Source organism: Pipistrellus hanaki (assembly GCF_964339955.1).
Source record: "Pipistrellus hanaki genome assembly, chromosome: 2".
NCBI lineage: Eukaryota > Metazoa > Chordata > Mammalia > Chiroptera > Vespertilionidae > Pipistrellus > Pipistrellus hanaki.
Genome location: NC_140504.1, coordinates 67,626,342 through 67,650,024, shown reverse-complemented (window position 1 = coordinate 67,650,024; position 23,683 = coordinate 67,626,342). Strand labels below are relative to the sequence as shown.

At 36.5% G+C, this 23,683-nt stretch overlaps 1 long non-coding RNA gene across 8 annotated transcripts in view; it reads right to left on the bottom strand.

Annotated features, from left to right (window-relative positions):
- Positions 1–23,683, bottom strand: part of LOC311617600 — a 1,721,005-nt gene that overhangs the window by 119,473 nt on the left and 1,577,849 nt on the right. The gene's annotated exons all lie outside the window — the stretch shown is intronic.

Here is a 23,683-nt window from a genome sequence, read left to right as displayed (position 1 = left end):
ACTGTTCTCTCAATGAAAATATAATTTACTTGAGCAACTGCACTAGCCTATATAGTCTCCTTTTGTTAATTTGGTTTGGAGCACACAGAATGACCTATTTAAAATGTAAATCAGATATGTAATTTCTGTGCTCAAAATTATCCACTGATTTTGATCACACTTAAAATAAAATTATAATTCCTCACACTGTATTTACATTCCATGTATTGGGGCTCCTCCATGTTTTGTTTTGTTTTTATCTTGTCATATCCTATCCTATATACAAAGGCAGTTTAGGCCTTTAAACTGACAAGGCTAGAATGCTTATTCCCAGATCTATCATAACTTGTTTCTTTAAATAATAAAGGTTTCTGTTTAAATGTCACCTCTTCATCAAGGTGTTTCCTGACCATTCTATCTATAATTGTCCTCTCACTCCCTCAACCTTTAATTAGAGATAGCAATTAACAGCAGAAATTATACAATCTGTTTGGTTTAAAAAAAAATCTCTGGTCAAGATGGTGAAGTAGGTAAATGCTATGTGCACCTCCTGTGGTGACCACATCAAAATTACAACTAAATTATGTTAAGCAAAAGAAGCCAGCCAGAAAAAGATAAATATCACATGATCTCACTCATTTGTGGAATATAATGATCAACATACTGATGGACAAAAACAGAACCAGAGACAGAGAAGCATCGATCAGACTATCAAACCTTAGAGGGAAGGTGGATGAGAGTGGGAGTAAGTGGTAGAGATCAACCAAAGGACTTGTATGCATGCATATAAGCCTAACCAATGGACACAGACACTAGGGGGGTGTGGGCATGAGTGGGGGGATGGGATATGGATAATGAGGGGATAAGGACCCATATGTAATACCTTAATGAATAAAGAAAAAATTGGGGGGGGAAATTCTTTCATCACAAACACACACACAAAAATTACAGCTAAATTATAGAACAACCACTTTTGAGAATCAACTGCAGACTAGCTGAAGAGAACTCCCTTAACTAAGGACATAAAGAAGAATCCACATCAAGACTGGTAGGAGGAACAGAGACATAAAATGCGCTGGCCCCACACCCACATGTGGAGGTGAAGATGTCAGGCAGTATCTGGACTGTGGGGGTCCCCACTAAAGAGCAAGGGGTCCCCACCCCACATGGGCTCCCCAGACCAGAGCACCAGTATTGGGAAGAGAAGTTCCCATAACAGTTGGATATAAAAGTCAGCAGGGACTCAGTCTGGGTAAGGTGGACAGCTGCTGTAGAATCAGGCAATCTCTAAAAGGGTTGAAAACAGACTCACACTCACTCTAAGCTCCACAGAAGGGGAAGTAGCTCCAAAAGTGCAAGAGACATAATTGGAGGGACTGCATTACCTGGCCTGAGGGTGAGGTCTGGAGGGAGCTCTCTTCTGGACTGAAGTGTGGGCAAGTGCCACTGTTACTTTGAAGAGCCTTTCCCCCAAACAGCTGGCACCAAATCTGAATCTCTATCGACCTGGCTAACACAGCTCTCATCACACCCTGATGATTTCCTAAGACTGAACCCCACCCACTTATGCACCCAAGCCAAACCTCTTTCACAGGCTTATACACACAAGTGGCTGGCTGGGCCTGTATTACAGACTTTCCTAAATCTCTCAGAAGTCCACAAACCCCAAATAAGCAGAGGCTTGGTGTGCTCTGTACCTTTTGCTAAGTGGACCCAAACCTGGCACTAGTGGCAGCTGGCCTCTGTTTACAGCATAACCATTTTCAGGTACATCTAAACCCAGACCAGGCAGCTACCAACTGCAGATAACTTTGTACCTCCAACCAGGTGGCTCTTGGCCAGACATAGCAGTGGCTGACCTTGGGATGCACCGGAGACTCTCCCAAGAGGTCCCAGACCAACACACTTGTTGGCCAGCTGCAGACCACACCAGAGAACCACTCAATTAATACCACAAAGGGCATATCCAAAAGGTGGACTTGGCCGGCATTTGAGCCCCACTAAAGCAACTCTTGCACTACAGGATCAGCCCACACACAACAGCTTGTCCACATTAGTCATCCCAGTCCTCACAGATAACCTGAGGATTAATCCCATCGACTGAATACCAACAGGAATCAAGGCTCAAATACAACAGGAAAGAACCTCCCCCCTAATCTCCTCTCCCCCCCCCCCCCCCCCCCCCCCCGCCACACACACACACAAAAACCACCTCTGGAACACCCAGCTCAGGTGAACTGGGAGACTATGCCATTGGCCCACAGACAACACTTACTACATAAGGTCACTTGGTTAAGACTATGAGACATAGAAATGAACACAGGAAGACAGCCAAAATGAGGAGACAAAGACATAACCCAAATAAAAGAATAGGACAAAACTCCAGAAAAAGAGTTAAACAAAAAGGGGTATGCAATCTAATAGATGCACAGTTCAAAACACTGATTATAAGGATGCTCAATGAACTTATGAGAAAAATGAATGATCTCAGTGAGAACTTAAACGGATAGAAAACATAAGGGGCTATTAAAAAAAAAACCAAAAACATAAAAAAAGAACCAGTCATAAATGAAGACTATAGTAACTGAAATGAAGAATACATTAGATGAAACAAACAAACAAAAAAAATATTAGAAAAAGCACAAGAGAATCAAATCAGCAATTTGGAAGACAAGAAAACACCCAATAGGAACAGCAAGAAGAAAAAAAATAATTAAAAAAAATTAGATAGATTGAGGAACCTCTACACACCATTATGTGCAAAAACATCTGTACCATAGGGGTACCAGTGAAGAAGAGAGAGAGCAAGGGATTGAAAATGTATTTGAATAAATAATGGTGGGAAATTCTCCTAACCTGTTGAAGGAAATAGGCTTACAAGTTCAGGAAGTACAGAGAGTACCAAAAAGATGAACCCAAAGAGGCACACACCATAATTAAAATACTAAAGGTTAAAGACAAAGAGATAATCTTAAAAGCAGCAAGAAAAAAGCATTTTTTTACATATAAGGAATTTTCCATAAAACTGTCAGCTGATTTTTCAACAGAAATTTTGCAGGACAGAAGGAACTGGCACAAAATATTCAAAATAATGAAAAGCAAAGGCCTATAATCAAGACTACTCTGCTCATCAAGACTACCATTTAGAATCAAAGGATCAATTAAGAGCTTTCTAGACAAGAAAAAACTGAAGCATTTCATCACCACCAAACCACTATTACAAGAAATGTTAAAGGAACTTCTTTAAGAAGAAGGGGGGAAAAATCAAAATATGAATAAGAAAATATTGCAAAGAAAAAATTCTCATTGACAAAGGCAAACACACAATAAAATTAGTGGATCAACCAATACAAAAACTAGTACAAAAGTTAAAAGGCAAAAGTAAGAAGATCATATTAATTTAGAATAGTAAATTAAGAGAAACACACAAACATACATGCAAAAGAAGTAAAAAAAAAAAAAAAAGACAAAACAAAAACATGGAAAGGGTGAGTAAAAATGATGATTTTAAATGTGTTTAAATTTAAGTGACCATCCACTTAAAATACACACAGCTTAGCAGATAGATAGATGATAGATAGATAGATAGATAGATAGATAGATTTAGTGCTTTATATATACACTAGAGGCCCAATGCATGAAATTCACGCACAGGTAGGAGCGGGGGAAGAGGGGTCCCCTCAGCCCAGCCTGTACCCTCTCCAATCTGGAACCTCTCAGGAGATGTCTGATTGCTGGTTTAGGCTCTATCCCTAAACCGGCAAATGGACCTCCCTCTCACAATCCTGGACTACTGGCTCCTAATCACTCACCTGCTTATCTGCCTGGTCACCCCTAATTGCCCCCCACTGCTGGCCTGGTCACCCCTCATGGGACCCCCGCTGGCCTGGTCTCCCCATGCAGCCTGCTGTTCAGTCGTTTGGTCATCCCTCACTAACCCCCCTGCCAGCCTAGTCATAGGCAGCCATCTTGTGAGGGTGTGAGGGTAATTTGCATATTACCTCTTTAATATATGGGATGGTAACCACAAACTAAAACTCTACAGGAGATATACAAGTAATAAAGAAAAAGGAATCCAAACATAACACTAGAGAAAGCCATCAACACATAAGAAAAGAGAGCAATAGAACAAAAATGGAACAGACAACTGTGAAAACAATTCATAAAATGTCAATAAATACATACCTATCAGTAATTACTTTAAATTGCAAATGGATTAAATGCTCTAATTAAAAGACACATGGATAAAAAAGTGGTACACACTGCCGAAACTGGTTTGGCTCAGTGGTAGAGCGTCAGTCTGCGGACTGAAAGGTCCCAGGTTCTATTCCGGTCAAGGGCATGTACATTGGCTGCGGGCGCATCCCCGGTGGGGGGGTGTGTATGTGCAGGCGGCAGCTGGTCGATGTTTCTCTCTCATGGACATTTCTAGCTCTCTATCTCTCTCCCTTCCTCTCTGTAAAAAATCAATAAAATATATTAAAAAAAAAAAAAAAGAAGTGGTACACATATATAATGGAATATTACTGGACCACAAAAAAGGATGAACTCTTATTATTTATGACAAATGGACCTAAAAGAAAAAAAGAAAGAAAAAAAAACCTAAGTGAAATAAGTCATATAGAGAAAGACATATACCATATAATTTCACTTATATGTGAAATCTACTAATATAGAAACAAACTCATACAGAGAATAAACTGATGGTTGCCGTATAGAAGAATGTATAGGGAACTGCTTTAAAAAAAGAGGCATTAAGAAGTACAAATTAGCAGTTATAAAATAATCACAAGGCATTGCTCCGGTAACCTATGAACCAGGAGATCATGATTCCTGATCAGGGCACATGCCCAGGTTGCAAGCTCAAACCCCAGTGTAGGGCCTGCAGGAGGCAGCCAATCAATGATTCTCATCATTGGTTTTACTATATCTCTCTCCCTTCCTCTCTCTTCCTCTCCGAAATATATTTAAATGATAATAATAATAATTACAAGGATATAAGTTACAGTTTAGGAAATATTCAATAATTCTATATAATAATTATATAAAAAAAGGATAATATGCAAATCTACTGAATGACAGAATGCCTGGTCATTATGACACACACTGACCACCAGGGAGCCAATGAAGGAGCTGCCCCCTGGTGGTCAGTGTACTCCCACAGGGGGAGGGCTGCTCAGTCAGAAGCCAGGTTCACAGCTGGAGAGCTCAGCAGCAGTATGAAGGAACAGAGAGCCCAGAAGTAATGAAGAGTGAGCAGGTAAGGAGTGAGGGGTCCTGGACTACAAGGTGGCTCAGATCGAGCTGAAGGACTCCCCCCGACACACCTGGAGTGCATGAATGTCATGCACAGAGCTTCTAGTATTATAATCTATGGTAATAAAAGGGTAATATGCTAAGTAGACTGGACAGATGACCTTCCAGATGAAGGTCAATGTGGATGTGAGGGCGGAAGCAGCTACCGCGGCTGCGAGAGCTGAGCTCCTTGTACGAATTTGATGCATCGGGCCTCTAGTAACTATATATGGTGTCAGGTATGTGTAAGACTGATTTGGGGAACCACTATGCTGTACACCTGAAAATAATATAATATTGAAATTCAACTGCAATTGAAAAAATTAGAAACAAAACAATACATTCTGATATATTGCTTTTGGCCTTAATGTTCCTGTTAATGCATCTTCCATGATGGGAGATATGGATATCATGTAGGGCTAAAACAAATGGAACCTAGGATATATTAAGAATACCATAATTATTATAGTAAGATCATCAGCAAATCCATTAAACTAAAAGATGCTGAAGCTCAGAAAATTATCAGGTTGTGGGGATGAATCAATATCTCTTGCCTACATAAACTTAACTGAAAAAAAAAATCAATAATTCCATCCTAATAAAGTGTTTTCCTCCTGTCATTCTTTCAAACTGAGAAGCCCTGTAACATTTTTTAATTGTTTCATTAAGATGCTGACCTATGAGGAGATATGGGTAACTTAGGTATTTTGTTTGTTTGTTTGTTTTTTGTACCTGCTCATTAGTCTAAGTTAATATACATTCTCACTGTCAAGGGCAAACACACAATAAAAACAGTGGATCAACCAACAATAAGACTGTGAACTTTCTTATATGCCTAATATATTTTATAACAAATAGAAATAAGATGAGACATTTTAGGGCAATTGATAAAGTATCTGCAAATTAAGATTCTATGCTTTACTCATAGAATATTACAGTATAATTGATTTACATTTAGCAATTAAAAAATATTTCAAAACATAAATATTTTAATGAGATGTAAATGAACATGCTATTAACGATAAGAATACAGCACAGTAAAGAAATATTAATATCACTCTGCATAATAAATATAAACCCTAAGCAGACATGAAGAACATGGAAACGAAGAAATCAACTTGGTATCTAAAATATATAGTGAGTCGTGAATAGTAAAGTCTGATTTCAAAATTTGGAGATCTACAATAATAAGGATGTTGAAGAGAGATTAGTGGGGGGAAGAAAAAGGCTTTAGCAGATGGAAAATGTAAATTAAAATATAATCTAAACACCTGAACTTTTGTAGAAACACACATTAGCTTAAACTCGGTTATGCAATCTAATTACATTTCTTATAAACCTTCTTTTAAAATGTGGATCAGTTATTAGCAACTTACTATTTGTCACTACTTGGACACAGTACGTAGAGAAAAGACCTAGGGCTGTGGGAGAAACTATAAAATATGTGTGGCTCATCCATTCAGTTGTTATGCTTCATTATTATCAAGGAAATGGGCTCAAGTTCATTTGTGACTAATTGGTAAGACTTCATTACAAAACAAACCCTTAGATGCAAAACATACCCTTTATTACATGCAAAAAAATAAATAAATAAATAACTGATTCTTAACTGGAACAGATTGATTCTGTCCTGAAACCTTTTCCTTTCATTTTTTTCTTTTGGTAAACAGAAAACCTTGCAGGACTGCTTTCTTTGATTATTGTGCATAAGAACAAAAGCACAAAAACAAACCAATATGACAATCAAGATAATTCAATAAGACACTTTTTCATTTGTTTGTCATAAGGGAATGCCACAGAGACTGCCACTACTCCAAGGCAATGTTTGAGTTAATTTGCCAGTATTAAAGTTTCATAGTGCCATCAATTGAAATTGTGCACAGATATATAAAGAGAAAATGTCTCCTTTAAGGTTAACTTGGTTTTAAACTCACAATTTGACTTCTCTATCTGAAATGGGGCTACTTTTATCTAGTTCAAATTGGGGATATGTATCATTGTCTCTTTTTGCCTCGGGACCATACTGGAAATGAGATGTTTCATTTCAATGCATTTTTCCAGTTGAAATTGTGTAAATAAATAGATTGGGAAAGATTTGATGAAATCACCAATAGCCTGGAGCCAGCTATTGGCCCTGTGCTAAGCATTTGACATAATCAAATGTCTAGGAGCTTGAATGTCTGAGGTACTGGAATTTAAGGTTATTATGAGCTCAGAGAACGGTGGATCTAGGAAGGGGTTAACACCATATCTTAATATACATAGGTTAGGGAAAATGTAACAATAAGTAATTCAGAGCATTTTGACCAATAAAAATAAATTATATAGATAATTCAAATATTAAAATTCACATTTTAACAGTAAAGAAAAAGCTGATTCCAATTCAAGAGAACCTAGTTTTCCTTCTTATTTTCTTAATAACTCAGAAGTTGCCTTTAAGTAAATCAAAAGATTTCTCTATGACTCGGTTTTCTAGAAGAAAAAAAAAAGAAAAAAGATATGATTAGAAAATTATTTTTTTTTTAATCCAGAATATTAAGGATTGAAGAACACAATAAAGAATGTAACAAAAAAAAATAGATTTGAGCATTTTATCTTTGCATCAACTGGAGCAGTATTACATTCTATTTCATCTTACTTTTTAATTTTAAGGAGTCCTGTTGCTATAAAATGTTTGAAAAATTTGAAATCTATAAAAAAAATTCTAAAGTGACTTCCAGTTCTGATGATAGCATAAGTATTTTATATATCATACTAGAAGCCTGGTGCATGAAAATCATGCACTAAGGGAGATGGGTCCCTCAGAACAGCATGCACCCTCTCCAATCTGGGACCCCTCGGGGGATGTCCGACTGCCAACAGTCAGACATCCTTCTCATAATCCAGGACTGCTGGCTCCTAACCACTCACCTGCCTGCCTGCTTGATTACCCCTAACAGCTTCTGCCTACCAACCTGACCAATGCCTAACTGCTCCTCTACTAGCCCAATTGTTGCCAACTGCCCTCCTGTGCCAGCCTGGTCCCCCCCAACTGCCCTCCCCTGCAGGCCTGGTTGCCCCCATCTGCCCTCCTCTTGCCAGCCCAGTTATCCCTAACTGCCCTCCCAAGCCAACCCAGTCACCCCCAACTGCCTTTCCCTGCTGACCTTGTCACCCCTAACTGACCTCCTCTGCTGGCATGATCACCCACAACTGCCCTCCCCTGCTGGCCATCTTGTGGTGGATATCTTGTGACCACATGGGGGCGGCCATCTAGTGCAAGGGTGTGATGGTCAATTTGCATGTTATCTCTTTATTCTATAGGATGTAATTCCCAACTTTACCATTAGTCACCTATGTAGACACAGCTTCTGTGACACAGGGATTTTTATTAACACCAATTACATTAGAGAGTGGGCATTACTATGAGATAAATGAAGGGGAGGAATATAGTGGAGATACAGAATGAAGAGCTTTCACTTTGTTAAAACCGAAAATTAGTATAAACATTTGCATGTATTCAGAAACAAGTAGAAAAGAATACTAGTATTTGATAACTTCTCCACTGAATGAGGTACAAAAGAATATGTATATATGAAAGTGAGAATTTTTCTGTAGTACTAATTAATAAATTATTTCTAGAGAATTTTTATATTTACATAAATTATGTCTGTTTGCAATAACCTTAAAAACTTTTAGACTAAATTTTTTGATCAAATGAAATATTGTTTTATTGAATAGTATATGAAAGTAGTGAAATTTGTCAGAAATGTTTCATTGTTGGGCAAAGATATAATTGCAATAAAATTGTATATATATATATATATATATATATATATATATATATTCAAAGCAAATATAAAATTCAGACATTGATTTTTTCTAAATAAAAAAAGAAAATGACATGCTCTCAAAACATATCTCATTTTATGACATTTTGACTAGGTACAGAAAACTCGTTATATTCTATCCCATCTACTCAATTTCCAACTGTTATTTGATATGAAATACTTTTAAAAGAGTATAATCCTTAACTAGAATCTTAAACATAGGATTAACCCACAATATTTTGTTTGAATTAAAGATATTTTATGAAAGAAAGTAAGCACTTTTAGAAAACAGTATATCAAAGGTTGCATGGAAACATTATGCCAAAATAACTCTTAAATATTTAAGTTAGATAAAAGTTAGGTATACTAAACTAACCACATAAAACATTAATTCAGTTATGTATGAGGAAGAAAATGAAGTGTTTACCTGAAGTCAGAGGTGTAGTCAGACAATTCTCTAACATCATTTTCTACCCAGTCACCCTTTTAAGATGACCAATTCCTAGTTAATAAGCACTTCGTTTTATAGACATTTTAATAATGTTGATTCTACCAATCCATGAACATGGTATATTCTTCCATCTGTTTATGTCTTCCTCTATCTTTTTTTTCAGTGTCCTGTAGTGTTCCGCATATAGGTCTTTTACCCACCTTAGTTAAGTTTATGCCTAGGTATCTTAACTTTTTTTGTGTGTTATGGTAATGGAATTGCTTTTTTAGTCTCTTCCTATAAGTTCACTATTTGTGTACAGAAATGCAATAGATTTGTTGGTGTTAATTTTGGATCCTGTTACATTGCCCAATTCATTTAGTAAGTCTAATAATTTTTTGATGGAGTCTTTAGGGTTACAGGCACTTAATTTTATTTTCTTGGACTCAGAAGATTGTGACCATTCATCCACACAAAAATAATCATTGCACATTTAGAGATGTTATGACTGACTTCAGTTGAGCAATGAGGAAGTCACCTGATTAAATGAAATATTTGATTTCAAGTATTATGACACAGCCGTAGGTAAATGTCATAAATATAAACTTCAGAATATTTCAAAAATTAGATTTGAAACAAAAGAACAACTAGGAAATAATCTAAACCTATGCAACATTAAGTACATTGATGTAAATGGGGTTATAGGCTCTCTTTTAGATATAATCCAAATATTTTAATTTTATATTCCAAATATTTAGCAGTTATTTACTTCAAAAGATAAGTAGATTATTGATAAAAATCAATAAACCAGTCTCACATTTGTGTCTGTAATGTTCTTCTAATTAACCAGTGAACTTGCTTCCTTTTTCTTCCACTTACCTCACCCCACCTACCCTAGAATCCACAAGTTTCCACTTAGGATCACATCTTACTGATATGCTCCCAAAATGACAGGAAAGAAAGGGTTGTTCTTCCCTTAGTTGAGTCAGTGTCAAAGGCAGATGGTTAATTCATTGCACCTGTAATCAATTAGCCATTCAAAACAACTGATTCTTCACAGTAAACTGTTGCCTTGCCAATCTGAGAAGTATGTATGTACAATAGCTAAATTGCCAAGTGGCTGGGTATGAAAATAATCCAAATAGAATTGTATTTTATATTAATGTGCAGAAAAATAATGACCAGTTATAATAATTTATTTCTAAATTGAGAATTTCATTATGTCTGGTTTTGAATCATAAAATGTCCTCTTTTTTAAAATTCCAATTTGGTTAACAAATTAGGCAGATGTTTTTTTTAATAAAATTAACTTTCTTTTTAAATATGAATACTAGTTTTCTTTTTTCATGAAACAATGTTTTGATTACAATAAATCTATTGAAACAGATTACATTATATAATAATTCATTTTATACATCTGCTTCAAAACAGGTACCTTCATATGAAGATTTAATTTCCAGTTCAGGAACCATAGCTAGCTTAGCCACAGTAGAATTTAGCCATGTGTTTTGTAGAATGAGAATCTCTGTGGATTATTCTTTCACTACAGTGCCAACACTAGAGACTTCTATAAACTTGAACCATTTTAATCTAGAAGTTATTCAATAAAAATTGTCACATCTTTCAGATATTATTTGGATACAGGGGAGAGGTCCAGTGACAATTTTTCTAGGCTGAGGATGTCTACAGCTTCAAATCTAAGCATTCCAACTTATTCTGACTTGTCTTTCCATCAGAGCCTTGAGATCATAAGGACTCACTACAAAAAGGATTATCAGACTCCATATCAGGATTTTGCCCTTATCTTCCCATCTCAGGAATCAATCTGGAAGGTACAGACTAGTATATGGGGGAACATGTCTACATTTCTAGAATTAACCAGGAATCCCCAAACACCTTTATTTGTTTGTTTTGTTTATTTATTGTTAATCCTCACCAGAGGATTTCCCCCTATGATTTCTAGAGAGAGTGGAAGAAAGGGAGGGAGGAAGAGAAAAGGGAAAAAGAGAGAGAGAGAGAGCCATCGATGTGAGAGAGACACATTTATTGCCTCCTGCATGTACCACAACTGGAATCAAACCTATGTGTCTTTGATAAGCAGGCCAACACTCTAAACACTGAGGTCCACCGGACAGGGTCCAGGGCCAGAGGCACCTTTAAACCCGTAACTCCCTTTCTCCATCTCACATGTCTCTAATTCTTTATATAGTATTTTTCACTTTCCCCATGTTTTTTTATTCCCATTGTCATTCTTCTTCTTCCAACTGACCTGTTCAAAGTATTCACACATTGTTTTCAAGTACTTATTCAATACATATGAAGTATCCACAAGGGGCCAGGCAGGAGGAAGAAAATGGGGAATGACTAATAAGGCAGACAAGATGTCTTTTAATGGGGTTGATAGTCTAAAGTAGATACTGACAAATAAACCAATAATTGCAACTTAGTCCTAATCCAGCCCGGAGGATCAGGAAGTCTTGAAGAAGTAAATGTCTAAGACAAAGCCTAGTGGTAGAGCCCCTTCTCCAATTAAACAACAAAAGACGGAATAATTTTCTAGGCAAGGGGAACGATCTATTTCTTATCTCTTGTCTCTCAAATCTGAACCTTCACAATGCTTACAGGTTCATGTCCTTAAAAATACTTCCGTTCACGGCCATCCTCTGTTTAAAGATTCCCTATTGTCCACTGAAGACATTACAAACCTGAGATTACATTTCCAGTTTCATCTTCTTCAACAAAGAATGCTATCGTTCAATTTCAGTTTCTCTGTAGTACCAGTCCTTGATGAAAACCAGGAACAGTTGACCTCTTTTCTTTTGCTATTCCTGCTATCTGCCACACAGGAAGGCCCACACAGGAATGCCTCCTCCATTATTTGAAATCTGCTTATCCTTTAAATCTCTTCTCTGGAAGCAGCTTTTCCTTGACCTTCCATTCAGATTTAGGTGCTTATCTTTCTGAAATGCCACAGCCCATTCTTTGCTTCTCTATTATAAAGTGCCTATTTTATTCTGCTTGTTGTAGTAGGGATTCTTCATTTATAGATGAAGCTTGGGCTATCCTAACCGTGTGGAAGTCCCCACATGCCTCTTTGGAATTCCTAGCTCACAGCCCCGTCTAGACAGTTCTCTTTCTTGATAGCTGCTTTACTGCCACAGTGAAAACAGAATTGCCCACAACTTCCTATCTCCCCTCAAGTAGCTGGAGAACCTTGGTACTCAAAGCTTGCAGTGGCATTTCTTCTATCAGAATCTAGCATCCCATTAGCATCTAGAACTTGACCTTGCCTATGCTTCATTTCTCTTCTCCTCCCTGGTGCTCTGAGTTTTCTGGCATCACATTTTCTCTTAGGTCTCTAGATTACCAGATGAACTTCCATTTAGAGCCAGGGCTCTACCTACCAGATTTCTCTCAAATATGACAAGGCATTCACAGAGATGGACTCGCCCCTAAAAAACTGTAAATTTTTAAATTCCTCTAAATATCACATGATCTCGCTCATTTGTGAAATATAATGAACATAAACTAATGAACAAAACCAGATCCAGAGACAAGAGAAGCATCCATTAAACCAGGGGTCTTCAAACTTTTTAAAGTGGGGGCCAGATCACGGTCCCTCAGAGAGCTGGAGGGCCGGACTATATGAACTACTAATCCCTACTGTAACACCTTGGCTGCGCTCACTGCCCAAAAAACCTGGCGGGCAGGATCAGACTCCCCTGGGGGCTGCATGTGGCCCGCGGGCTGTAGTTTGAAGACCCCTGCAACCATCACACCTCAGAGGGAAGAAAGGGGAAGGTTGGGTAAGAGGGAGAGATCAACCAAAGGACTTGAATGCATGCATATAAACCTAACCAATGGACACAGACACCAGGGGGGAGAGAGCACGAATGGGGGTTGGGTGGGGAGTTGGGGGCAATGGGGGGGGGATAAAGACACATATGTAATATCTTCATCAATAAAGAAAAGAGAAAAAAAAGATATGTGCTTTTTTTTTTTTTTTTTTTAGATTTAAAGCTCCCTTAGATAAGAAACTCATACCAGACTAAGGCAAACTAGGCTTTTTAAAATTCTTCTTCTTCTCTTAAATCTGGTCCCTTAGATGTGCCCTGATATTTAGTGTGGTCACAGGAAACCCTCCCCAGGGTTGGGTTGACACCCTCTCTCTCAGCCTTTGATTAGGATTTTAACATTTAAAGAAAACTAACTTCTTGTCATAATATCCCATTTACAGTTGCCCCAAAGAATATTAGGTGCTCTTTGCAATGAGAAGTCGTAGGAATCCTACAATGTTATTGCCCTGCAGTCACTGATGTAAACTCTGATTCCACACATCTCTCCCTGCAACTAGATTATGCCTAATCCTGTTTTGCAAGCCTCTCAATCCTATGGAAATCTTGCCTACAATAGTGCTTTGTGCACAGTAAGGTACCAAATAAATGCATGATGATTTGAATTTTCCCAGGGACAAACATATTGTACAGATGGCTAAAAAGTAAAAATCCTCTATAATCTACTGCATTGCCACCTAAGGGAGGAAAATCTTGTTAATGCTCATAGTGACAAGTTTATGTTCTAAAACATGGGACATGATTAGCTTTTTTTTATTTTAGCTCTCATAACTACTGGTTTTATTGCTGGTCATAAAATTATCTAGCTCATTTTGAAATTCAGCTGCAAAATGGAACTCTTTGATCTGCTGTAATTATACCAGTTTCTGTGAACATATGACTCCATAGCAGGGGTTTTCCTCAAACTAGGGTTAGGGTAGGAGGTTATGTTGAAGAAGTCTCTTGGGGGGTGGGGTCTCAGGAATGAGAACACTTTATCTGCATTTGGCAGTGGTACCAGCATAAAGTAGAATGTTATGCCAGGATCTTGTTTTATTAATTGATATCTTAAAGAAACAAAGGCAACATCATGAATTCCAGTTTCTGTTTGTCACTTCTTTGGCCTTGGACTTCACCCTTAAACTGTTGTCCACAGACATCATTTAGTAGGAACATCACTAACACATGCAACACAGGGGAACCAACTTGAAAGTCCATCAATAATTTATTTCATAGATACATGTTGAGCGCCTACTAGGAGTTCTGTAGATAATCAATAGCAGCAACAGTATAGTACTTCTTTTAATAGATTGTGGAAGGATTTGGTACTGCTCAGATACTTTTATTGCCTAACTGGCTGCTTATCAAATCTAAGACTATTTTGAGAGAAAATCAAGCCCCAAGAGACATCCATATCCTGGGTTGAGATCAGCAGGTTTGGTCAGGATAAATAAAAGCAAACTGGAACCATGGCTGGGTGTTTGGTTGGTTGGAACATTATCCCATACACCTAAAGCTTGTGGGTTCAATTTATGGACAGAGCACATATGTAGTTTGCAAGATTTATCCCTGATCAAAGTGAGTATGGGAGACAACTGATCAAGATTTCTCTCTCAAATATATCTCTCTCATATCTATCTATCCTCTATCTATCTATCTATCTATCTATCTATCTATCTATCATCTATCTATCTACTAGAGGCCCATTGCACAAAGATTCGTGTAATAGGCCTTTCTTCCCCTATTTGCCAGCACTGTTTTTCCTCCAGCACCTGGGACCCAGGCCTTCACTCTAGCTGCAGCAGAGAAGTCAAGCCTTGAGGCTTCTCTGCTCCAGCCACAGCAAAGCCAAGCCTCTTCAGTCTTCAGTTGTCTTTAGTCTTTGCTCAATGACCACGTATGCAAATTAACCCACCATTTTTGTTGTGTTAATTTACATGCTCATACCTGATTGGCTGGTGAGTGTTGCAGGGGAGGTATGGTCAATTTTAATATTTCTCTTTTATTAGTGTAAATCTATCTATCTATCATCTATCTACCTATCTATCATCTATCTATCTATTTCTCCTTTCTCTCCCTTCCTCTGTCTCTAAGATCAATGAACATATAAAAAACACATAAATTGGGATCTCTCAGCTTATCTTAGATCAATTCACTTAACTAGGCACCAGAACTCTAAGGGGCCAGTAAACATAAACTTGAGTCTAATTTATAGTTAAAATTGTATCAAGACAACTCATGACATAGGGATGTGATTGGTTTCCCCCATGACTCCTGGGTAAGGGGTGGAAAATTATCCCAACATTTAATAAGAGCAAGCTGTGACCATACCATACTAAGAAATGAGTGGAAATTTCCCATAAAATTATGAAGCTTTGCCCTACCTGGTCTGGCTCAGTGGAAAGAGTGTAGGCCTGTGGACTGAAAGGTCCCAGGTTCAATTCCAGTAAATGGCACATGCCCAGGTTGCAGGCTCGATTCCCCAGTGGGGGTGGGGGGAGTGTGAAGGAGGCAGCCAATGATTTTCTCATCACTGATGTTTCTATTTCTCTCTCTCTTTTTCCCTTTCATTTCCTCTCTGAAATCAATAAAAAATACATTTAAAAATTTTTTAAAAATAAAATTATGAAGCTTTGAGAAACAAGGTTATATTTACAGGGACTGGAGAAATGGGGTTGGACAGGTAAGAGCCAGACTGAAAGGAATAGGAAAGATTTCACACTAGCAAAGCTCTTTCACTGGTGAGAGGAGAGGTAAAGGAAGAATGGCTCTACTCAGTTTGCCTCCTAATTCAAGTGGGGATGTTGAGGGACTTGCCACTGCCCTTCCTTAGAATATTCTCACAAGATCTGCTCCCAGACCTGCCAACCAAGCTTATTACAGGCTCCCATGAAGATATTTTTGATAGAAAGATGAAATATATGGTAGGATTGTTAGATTCAACTCCAAAGGCTATCTTTTATGAAAGCTACTCTCTTAATAATCTCCAAACTTTTTCCTGTCTAGGTCTTGCAAAACTCGCTGCAGCACCAGAGAGCAAGAGACTTCTGAAAGTGGTACCTGGAGATGACAGGGCAGTGGTCGGGGCAAACAGTTGCAGTACTGATGATTCCTACTCCTTTACCACCTCTATAGACTGTACCAGTATGATTTTTATTTGTTCCCTTATATATTTATACCTTCAGCATTATTCCCCCTCAGGATACCAAGTGCCCCAGCTGTGTGAAATATGACATGGCCATTAAAATTTTTCTCCCATCTTTAAAGGTAATTGCTTAAGTTGTGTGGTATTTTTGTATGTTTTAACTTGGCATCCTTCATTCCTACACTATGCTGTTAGGGATATGAACAATCTCAGGAATAAATTACCAACTCAGGATTACAGAGCAGACATACATGTACATGTGTGCGCACACAAAGGCACACAAAGATCTTTGCTCTGTGCAAATAGCTCTGCCTGCCCAGTGTAGCACAGTGGGTGAGCACTGACCTATGAACCAGGAAGTCACAGTTTGATTCCCGGTCACAGCACATGCTAAGGTTGCCCCACCATTCAATGTTTCTCTCTCATTATTCATATTTTCCATCTCTCCCACTCCTCTCTTTGAAATCCATTTAACTATATATTTTTTAAAATAGCTCTTTGTCATGCATAACCTGTTTTCTACTTTGTTTTGTCAATTATGCAGTTTTTTTTCTGCCACAGGTTGGGGAAATCTTTTCTTTATTGGATTTTTTACTCTAGGATCACATATTACTTTCAAAATATGTGAAACAGTACTGAAGTATCACCTGCAATATACACCAGTATCATCTTTAAAATATATTCAAATGGTTTTCAGCACCCAAATCCAACTTAAAAGTCTATAAATATGCCATGGTAAAGGATATTCGAAAAGTGACAGACCTTGAAGTGTTTACAATTTACAAAGAAGTGCTCAGAAATATTTGGAGTTATATTGCTATCTTAGGAAGAGTTGTATAAGGTCTTAAGGTGAATATTTGAGGGAGATAAATGCTTGCTAAGATAGTTTTCATTCTTTACATGCCAAATGATAATATTGGCATGGGCAAAATTAGGTCTATAATTGTGAGTATGTGAGAAAGAGTTTATTCTTGTGATATTCATTATATTACTTTCCATATGAACAACTATAAACCTACTTTTGCCCCTGTATTAAATAATAACTGTACAGTTTTTGGCAGTCTAGGATAAGCAAAGCATTTGCATTGCCTCCTATTTATTTTAAGAGAACAAATAAACAGTTCCTGTTCCTCAATAAATACATTTTTTAGGTTTTTATATGCTTCTTGTATGCATCCCTTTTTTCTTCTTTTACTGAAATAGAAATTCCTTTAGCAGAGAAAATATAATTGCTTTTTTACTTTATCCTTGGCCACTAGCAAACTACTACGTGCCAACAAATACTTATTTGGTGAATGAACTATCCTCTGATCCCCTGAAACATCAGCAAACAGCCTATCTTACCGGTCATATACCAAGTACAAATGTGGCCTCAGAACACATTCCCACATTTATTTTCTTAAAAGTTCAGCAAATTTATAATAAGAAAATGTAAAATATATTAAGTCTTTATAATCTTTCTTCTATGCCTCGGGTAAACGCTAATCTGCAAGTCTATAATCTGCGTGACTGGTGTAGATGACAGCCTGCATAATTTACTGATATTATTTTCTCAGGCTATTAAGCTCTGCCCAACCTTTTAAAAATATTAAATTGGAAGATTATGTTCCCACAATTTCAAGAAATTGGTAGTGTCACAGCGTAACAACTTGAGAAAATAACATTATTTTGGATGGGATGTAAGAAGAAATGGCAACAAAGAATCTCTTCTAAGCCTCAGACCGGAAAGAGTAAATATCTGCCCAATGGACCCCAAATTTTGTCAATTTAAGAAAAGCAGTGAAAGGAATACCATTTTGATTTATGTAACTGATTACCTCTCCTTTAAAGATCTCTGGTATTTTAATTGCCAACTGTAAATATTAACCCTTTACTTCTTCTCATACATCAACAGTTTTCACCGAGGAGAAAAAAAAAATAAAGTGCTTTGTTCACAGTGGAAACCTGCACTGGGAGAATTTAAAAAAATGCAAAATGCAATGGTCGAGGTAGGGGTCTATTTAAGGAAGCAATTTAATCAAGACCACAAAGGAATGTATTACACAACAGTGGTTTTTTTTGTTGTTGTTTTGTTTTTTAATATAGTGACGTGGAAAATGCTGAGAGAGTGGTCTTGAGTCTCAGTGACCTTTCAAAGTGAAGAAGAACATGCGTAACAACTTTGCCATCTTATAGCTCTTCCAATTAAATTTGTGACTAGAAAGAAGATGGTGAAGCAGCCTCCAAATAATGCTGGTTTCCTAGCAACTGTAGCTCCAGAGGTTTAACTAGATTTTAAATGCAAACGATAAAACTCAAGTACTGAGCCTGAAAAGGGTGTTAAATATCTTGGGGCAAACAATACAATTCTTCAAAGGAATTGCTCTTCAGAGGCAGTAGGCTATACTGCCAGTCTGTCTTCAAAGCTTTCCCTTGCACTCAGGTGCCTTCAATGGGCTCTGCATCAATGCTGAGTTATGTTGCTGGTGGAAATAGGATTCTATTGTGGAGTCAGGGGAAATGCATTTGGAGGACCCATGCATAGGAGGAATTGAGGCATTGTGGCAAGATTTATTGGAGCTAAAACAAAGGACTGCCCCCAAGGGCTCAATGTCTAAACCATGACCAGTGGCTTAGCTCAGTGTCCATGCAGAAGAAGTCCTGATACTGATGAGTGCAAGTGCCCACCAGAAGGATGGGGATCCAGCACTGTAAGGCGATCACCCTAGGCTCCAGCAGTCTAGCTCGGTCTCCTTCAGGCCACATAAGCCCAGGTTTCAGCCTGCGTGGCTGCTATGGAAAGAGAAAAACGAAAGAATGAACCTTGGCCTTTATTAAGTTTTGATTATATTACCTTGGGCTTTGGAATGGGTAAGCTTTCTTTCAAACTAATCAATCTTCTTCCTAATTCTTCCCAGCCTATGCTGAGCCCTCTCCCTACATAATCCCTTTCCCAGATTTTCCCAGGCAAGATTCCTCCCCTTTATAGTCACCATCTTGACTTCCATTGCCCATGGACCTTGCAATGAAATTTCCCATTTACTGCCCCGCCCCCTCCCCCTCCTGAATCTGGGACAACTGATTGGTTGTTGCCTAGGGAGACTGGAAAGCTGGTCTTTCCCCCCAGTTTAGGGGAAGGAGGGATGTTAATCCCCTTGGTGGGACAATGCAGCTTTCCCCTGGAGTGTGGAAACTATACCTTCCTAGTCAGTCAGGCTTAGCCTGCTCAGCTCATTTCTCCTTTGTTAATAACTAACTAGTTGCCCACACTAAACATCACATTGGCTTATATTGCCCTCAATGCACTGAGGGACTGTACTTGTTTCCAACCAGAATATAGATTTTAAGAGTTGTATGTTTCAAACCTGATGTTCATCTACAAGGCTTGTTTACTACTTAATCTCATTTATTAGACCATGGATATATTCTTCATAAGTTTGATTTTTACCAGTTTTCAGTTTCATTAAGTATTATCTCCCATTTTTCTAAAACACAGCCTTAAGAGTTAATTGAAGAATTATCTTTGGGATGTCTTAAACTAGCATATGTTTTCAAAATAGTTCTTATGTTTACAAATTGTTAAATAGAATATCACTGTAAACAAAAAGTTTAAATGGGTGAGTATGAGCAGCTTTAAAGCTTTTCATTAAATTACACAATATCCTAAATAACTTATGAACATATTAGTATATGGAAGCTCTGGAAGCATGATCTGCAGTTTGGTCACTTACAGAAGAGGCCTCTGACTCTCTTCAAGGGAAAACTGAAAGATAATCAAAGTTATGGAAAAGCCCAGGGTTTTCAGTCTGAATACAGCATGATGGATCCTAGCCATTCAACATAGGAGACATTTCCTGGGAGAAAAAGTACTTCTTTCTATTAACTACTTTTTCTCTCTTCCTGCCTAATTTATTGAATCTTAGCTTTCTCACATGAAGTGTGTGTTCAGTGTATCTCATATGAATCCAATTTATCTTTTTCAATAAATAATTAAATAATGATTAGCAAAAACACATGTCTAAGGTCTGATCTGAACTTAGCAACAAAAAGTTGGCACATTTTTGCAAAGTATAAATAAAAAGTTTTAAAATTCTACTAAGCATATTTGATTTTTACACACTGAAGTAATCTCCAAAAATTATTTTCCTTGTGATTAATTAGACAAAATGTTAGAAAACATTAGGGACGTTATCAAGAACAGATGAAAAGAGTAATCTGAAAGCATATCTGCTTAATGTAGTAATAAAGAAAGGGAAATGAGAAACCAGAAAACTTGAAATGTATAAATCTGAGGTATGACGATAACATAAGTGTTATAATTAAGCTATTTGCTATGGTTTTCCAGAGCCATCAAAACTGGCAAGGTATTGAGAATAAGTAAAAAGTGATTTTATGAAAGTATTTTTACCAACGAAAAAGTGTTAGCAAGGATCTTAAAATAGTAAGATAGGAGAAGTTTTAGAGGTAGTTTCTTCAAAATAATTTTTTCTTCAGCATTTCATATGGTAAAAGTATTTATTTTGTTTGATAGAACAAAACGGAGTAAGTCTGCCAATAGAATTATCCACATAATCACATTTCAGAGCTTTCCAAAATACATAAAAAATATTTTTGATTTATGTTTCAGATTTTAGGGATCATTAACTTAATGTCTTTAAATACACATTTTTAAAAATTGGTTATTTTCTATATTCTTATTCAAGGTTTTGTTCTGATGTCTCTCTTTTTAGATTTATGAAGTATTGGAATTCTCTATTTTCTATATAATATAGACATTGCCATTGGTAAGCAATATATATACAGCACTAATAAGGTATTTATGAAAGTTGAATAGGTTCATATGGATAGTCTGATTAAAATGGAGAAATTTTATTTCTAAATGCTATGGGGAGAGCAAATTAATGTTTTGCTCAGACTGCTCTTTAATTTATACTCAATGAGATATGAGTTCCCTCTTCACTTCCTCCTCACACACACACTTGGCTCACCTCCACTCTCCCCCACCAACCCTACCCCTTTCTTGGCCTTTACCAAATAACTGTCCATGGAGTATGCATACATATTCTTTAGCTATTTCCTTCAACTTTATCCAGTCACCTCAAACTCCTCCCCTTGGGTACTGGTCAATCTGTTACATATATTCATGCTTCTGCTTCCATTTTGTTAGTCAGGTTATTTTTTAATAAGTTGCCTTTGTAACATTTACTCAGATAAATTGGAAAAAGATACTTTATGATCCTGATGTTCTACAAAGACATCCTGAGAGGAGATTTGAAAATTTCCACCAGTATTCAAACAATTTAAAAACAAAACAAATACATGAATAAAAAACAACAAATAAAACTTAGCATCCTTTATATCTCCGTATCTAATTATTAAGTGCCAATCAAAACTGACAATAGGACAACACAGCCACACAATTATACAAAAAGATATACTTTCAAATGTTTTAAATTTGTGAAATTGCATAGTTTTGTAGTTGTGTTATAAAAAAAAATGTCAAAAAAATGCCATCCATAATCTTTTTCTGAATAGTGTATACAACAGTTCACATCTATAATGCATTCACATTTTAGTCTTACAAACAATGATAAAAATCCTGGCATCTCACTCCTGCCTTTTTATTTCTTGAGGTAAAATGATTATTTCATATCTATAAAAATTCTCTTACCCTTCAAAAAGAAATGTTAACTGAATTATGTTAATATTGTTTAACTATAAATATACCTTCATTATAAATTATTTAAATAACATAAGAGAAATTAAAGATTGAAATCTAGACTATTCCCAAACATAGACTGCCTACTTCCTATCATTTGAATAACCTGATTAAAATATACAAAAACAAATTATTAGTAATTTCCTGATCCTTTCAACATGTCCTGTGAATTGGTGTATAAATATTTATGGATATGTTTATGTGCAATTATTATTTTTATATAAAATTATGTAAAATAATTACATATATTTAAATATACTGCATTCCTTTGTGAATGCATCTGCAGAATAAATTCTTAGTAAGAAAATGTCTATGCCTAATTACTTATGCATTCATCACTTAAATTAAATTAGTTAATATTCAATTATATTAGCTAAGTATGATATATTTTAATATAGTCCACATGCAACCCATTTTACGAGATTAAAGTTAATCAACCATAGACCACAGGATGATCATTTTGTAAAAACAAAACTTCAACAGAGAAAATGCTCTGGGGAAAAGAGTTGGAACATTGGAACTGAATTTTGAAGAGCACAACCCATGACAATTGTAATCACAACTTTTTAAAATTTAAAGTGAAAATAAAACTAGAACTTGAGTTATATTAGGTTAATAAATTATTACAAAAACAATAATGCATGTGGTTTTTTCTAGATTTTATATCAATGTAAAATAGTCAAAATTAATTAATGACAAATGAGATAACATATGTCATCAGTGTAGACAGTAAGTAATTATTCAAACATTTGGATGTTTCCTGTTTAAAGCCATTAGTATTGTACAGTTCCCTGAAAATGTTAAATAACTGTAAAGATGAAGTGGATATTTATCTCCTAATTTCTAATTATTTTTGTTGGCATAGATTATATTCCTAGTTTAACGACATACTGTATTTTTCCTTTGCTCTTTTTCTTGGAGAGAGGGATACTTACCTGTTTAAAAATTTAGTTGCATTTTAATTAATTGTTTTTCTACTTAAATAGAAATATTTAAAATGTCATTTTAATTTTTTTAAATTTTTTTATTGTTTAAAGTATTATACATGTGTCCTTTTTCACTATTGACAACCCCCCCTCCCACCCTTAAAGGCTATGCTTACACATCTTGTGGTTGATCTCTACCCTCTCCGCCCCAACATTTGTCTCTGTATCTATTTAAAATAAATCTTTTCAATTAAAAAAAAGTAAGATATAGAATAAACAACACGAGACTAGTAAAGTTGTATTAGTCAGAGTTTTCATAGCCAAAGTCGACAGACTTATGAGATCTCTAGTTTCTATCAAGCATTTGAAAATGGGGAAGCATCCAAAATTGGGAAAGTTTGGACATCAGGTGTACACAGGAAGTGCAGCTTGCTCAACTCTTCTGAAAATGAAAATATATGCATATATAATCCATAATCTTCTAGAAGATTTTAAAAACATTTCATCTTTAAAATGTTTGTTCTAGTCCTTGAGGCCATCTTACTAAAATTCTTTGAAAATGTGTTTC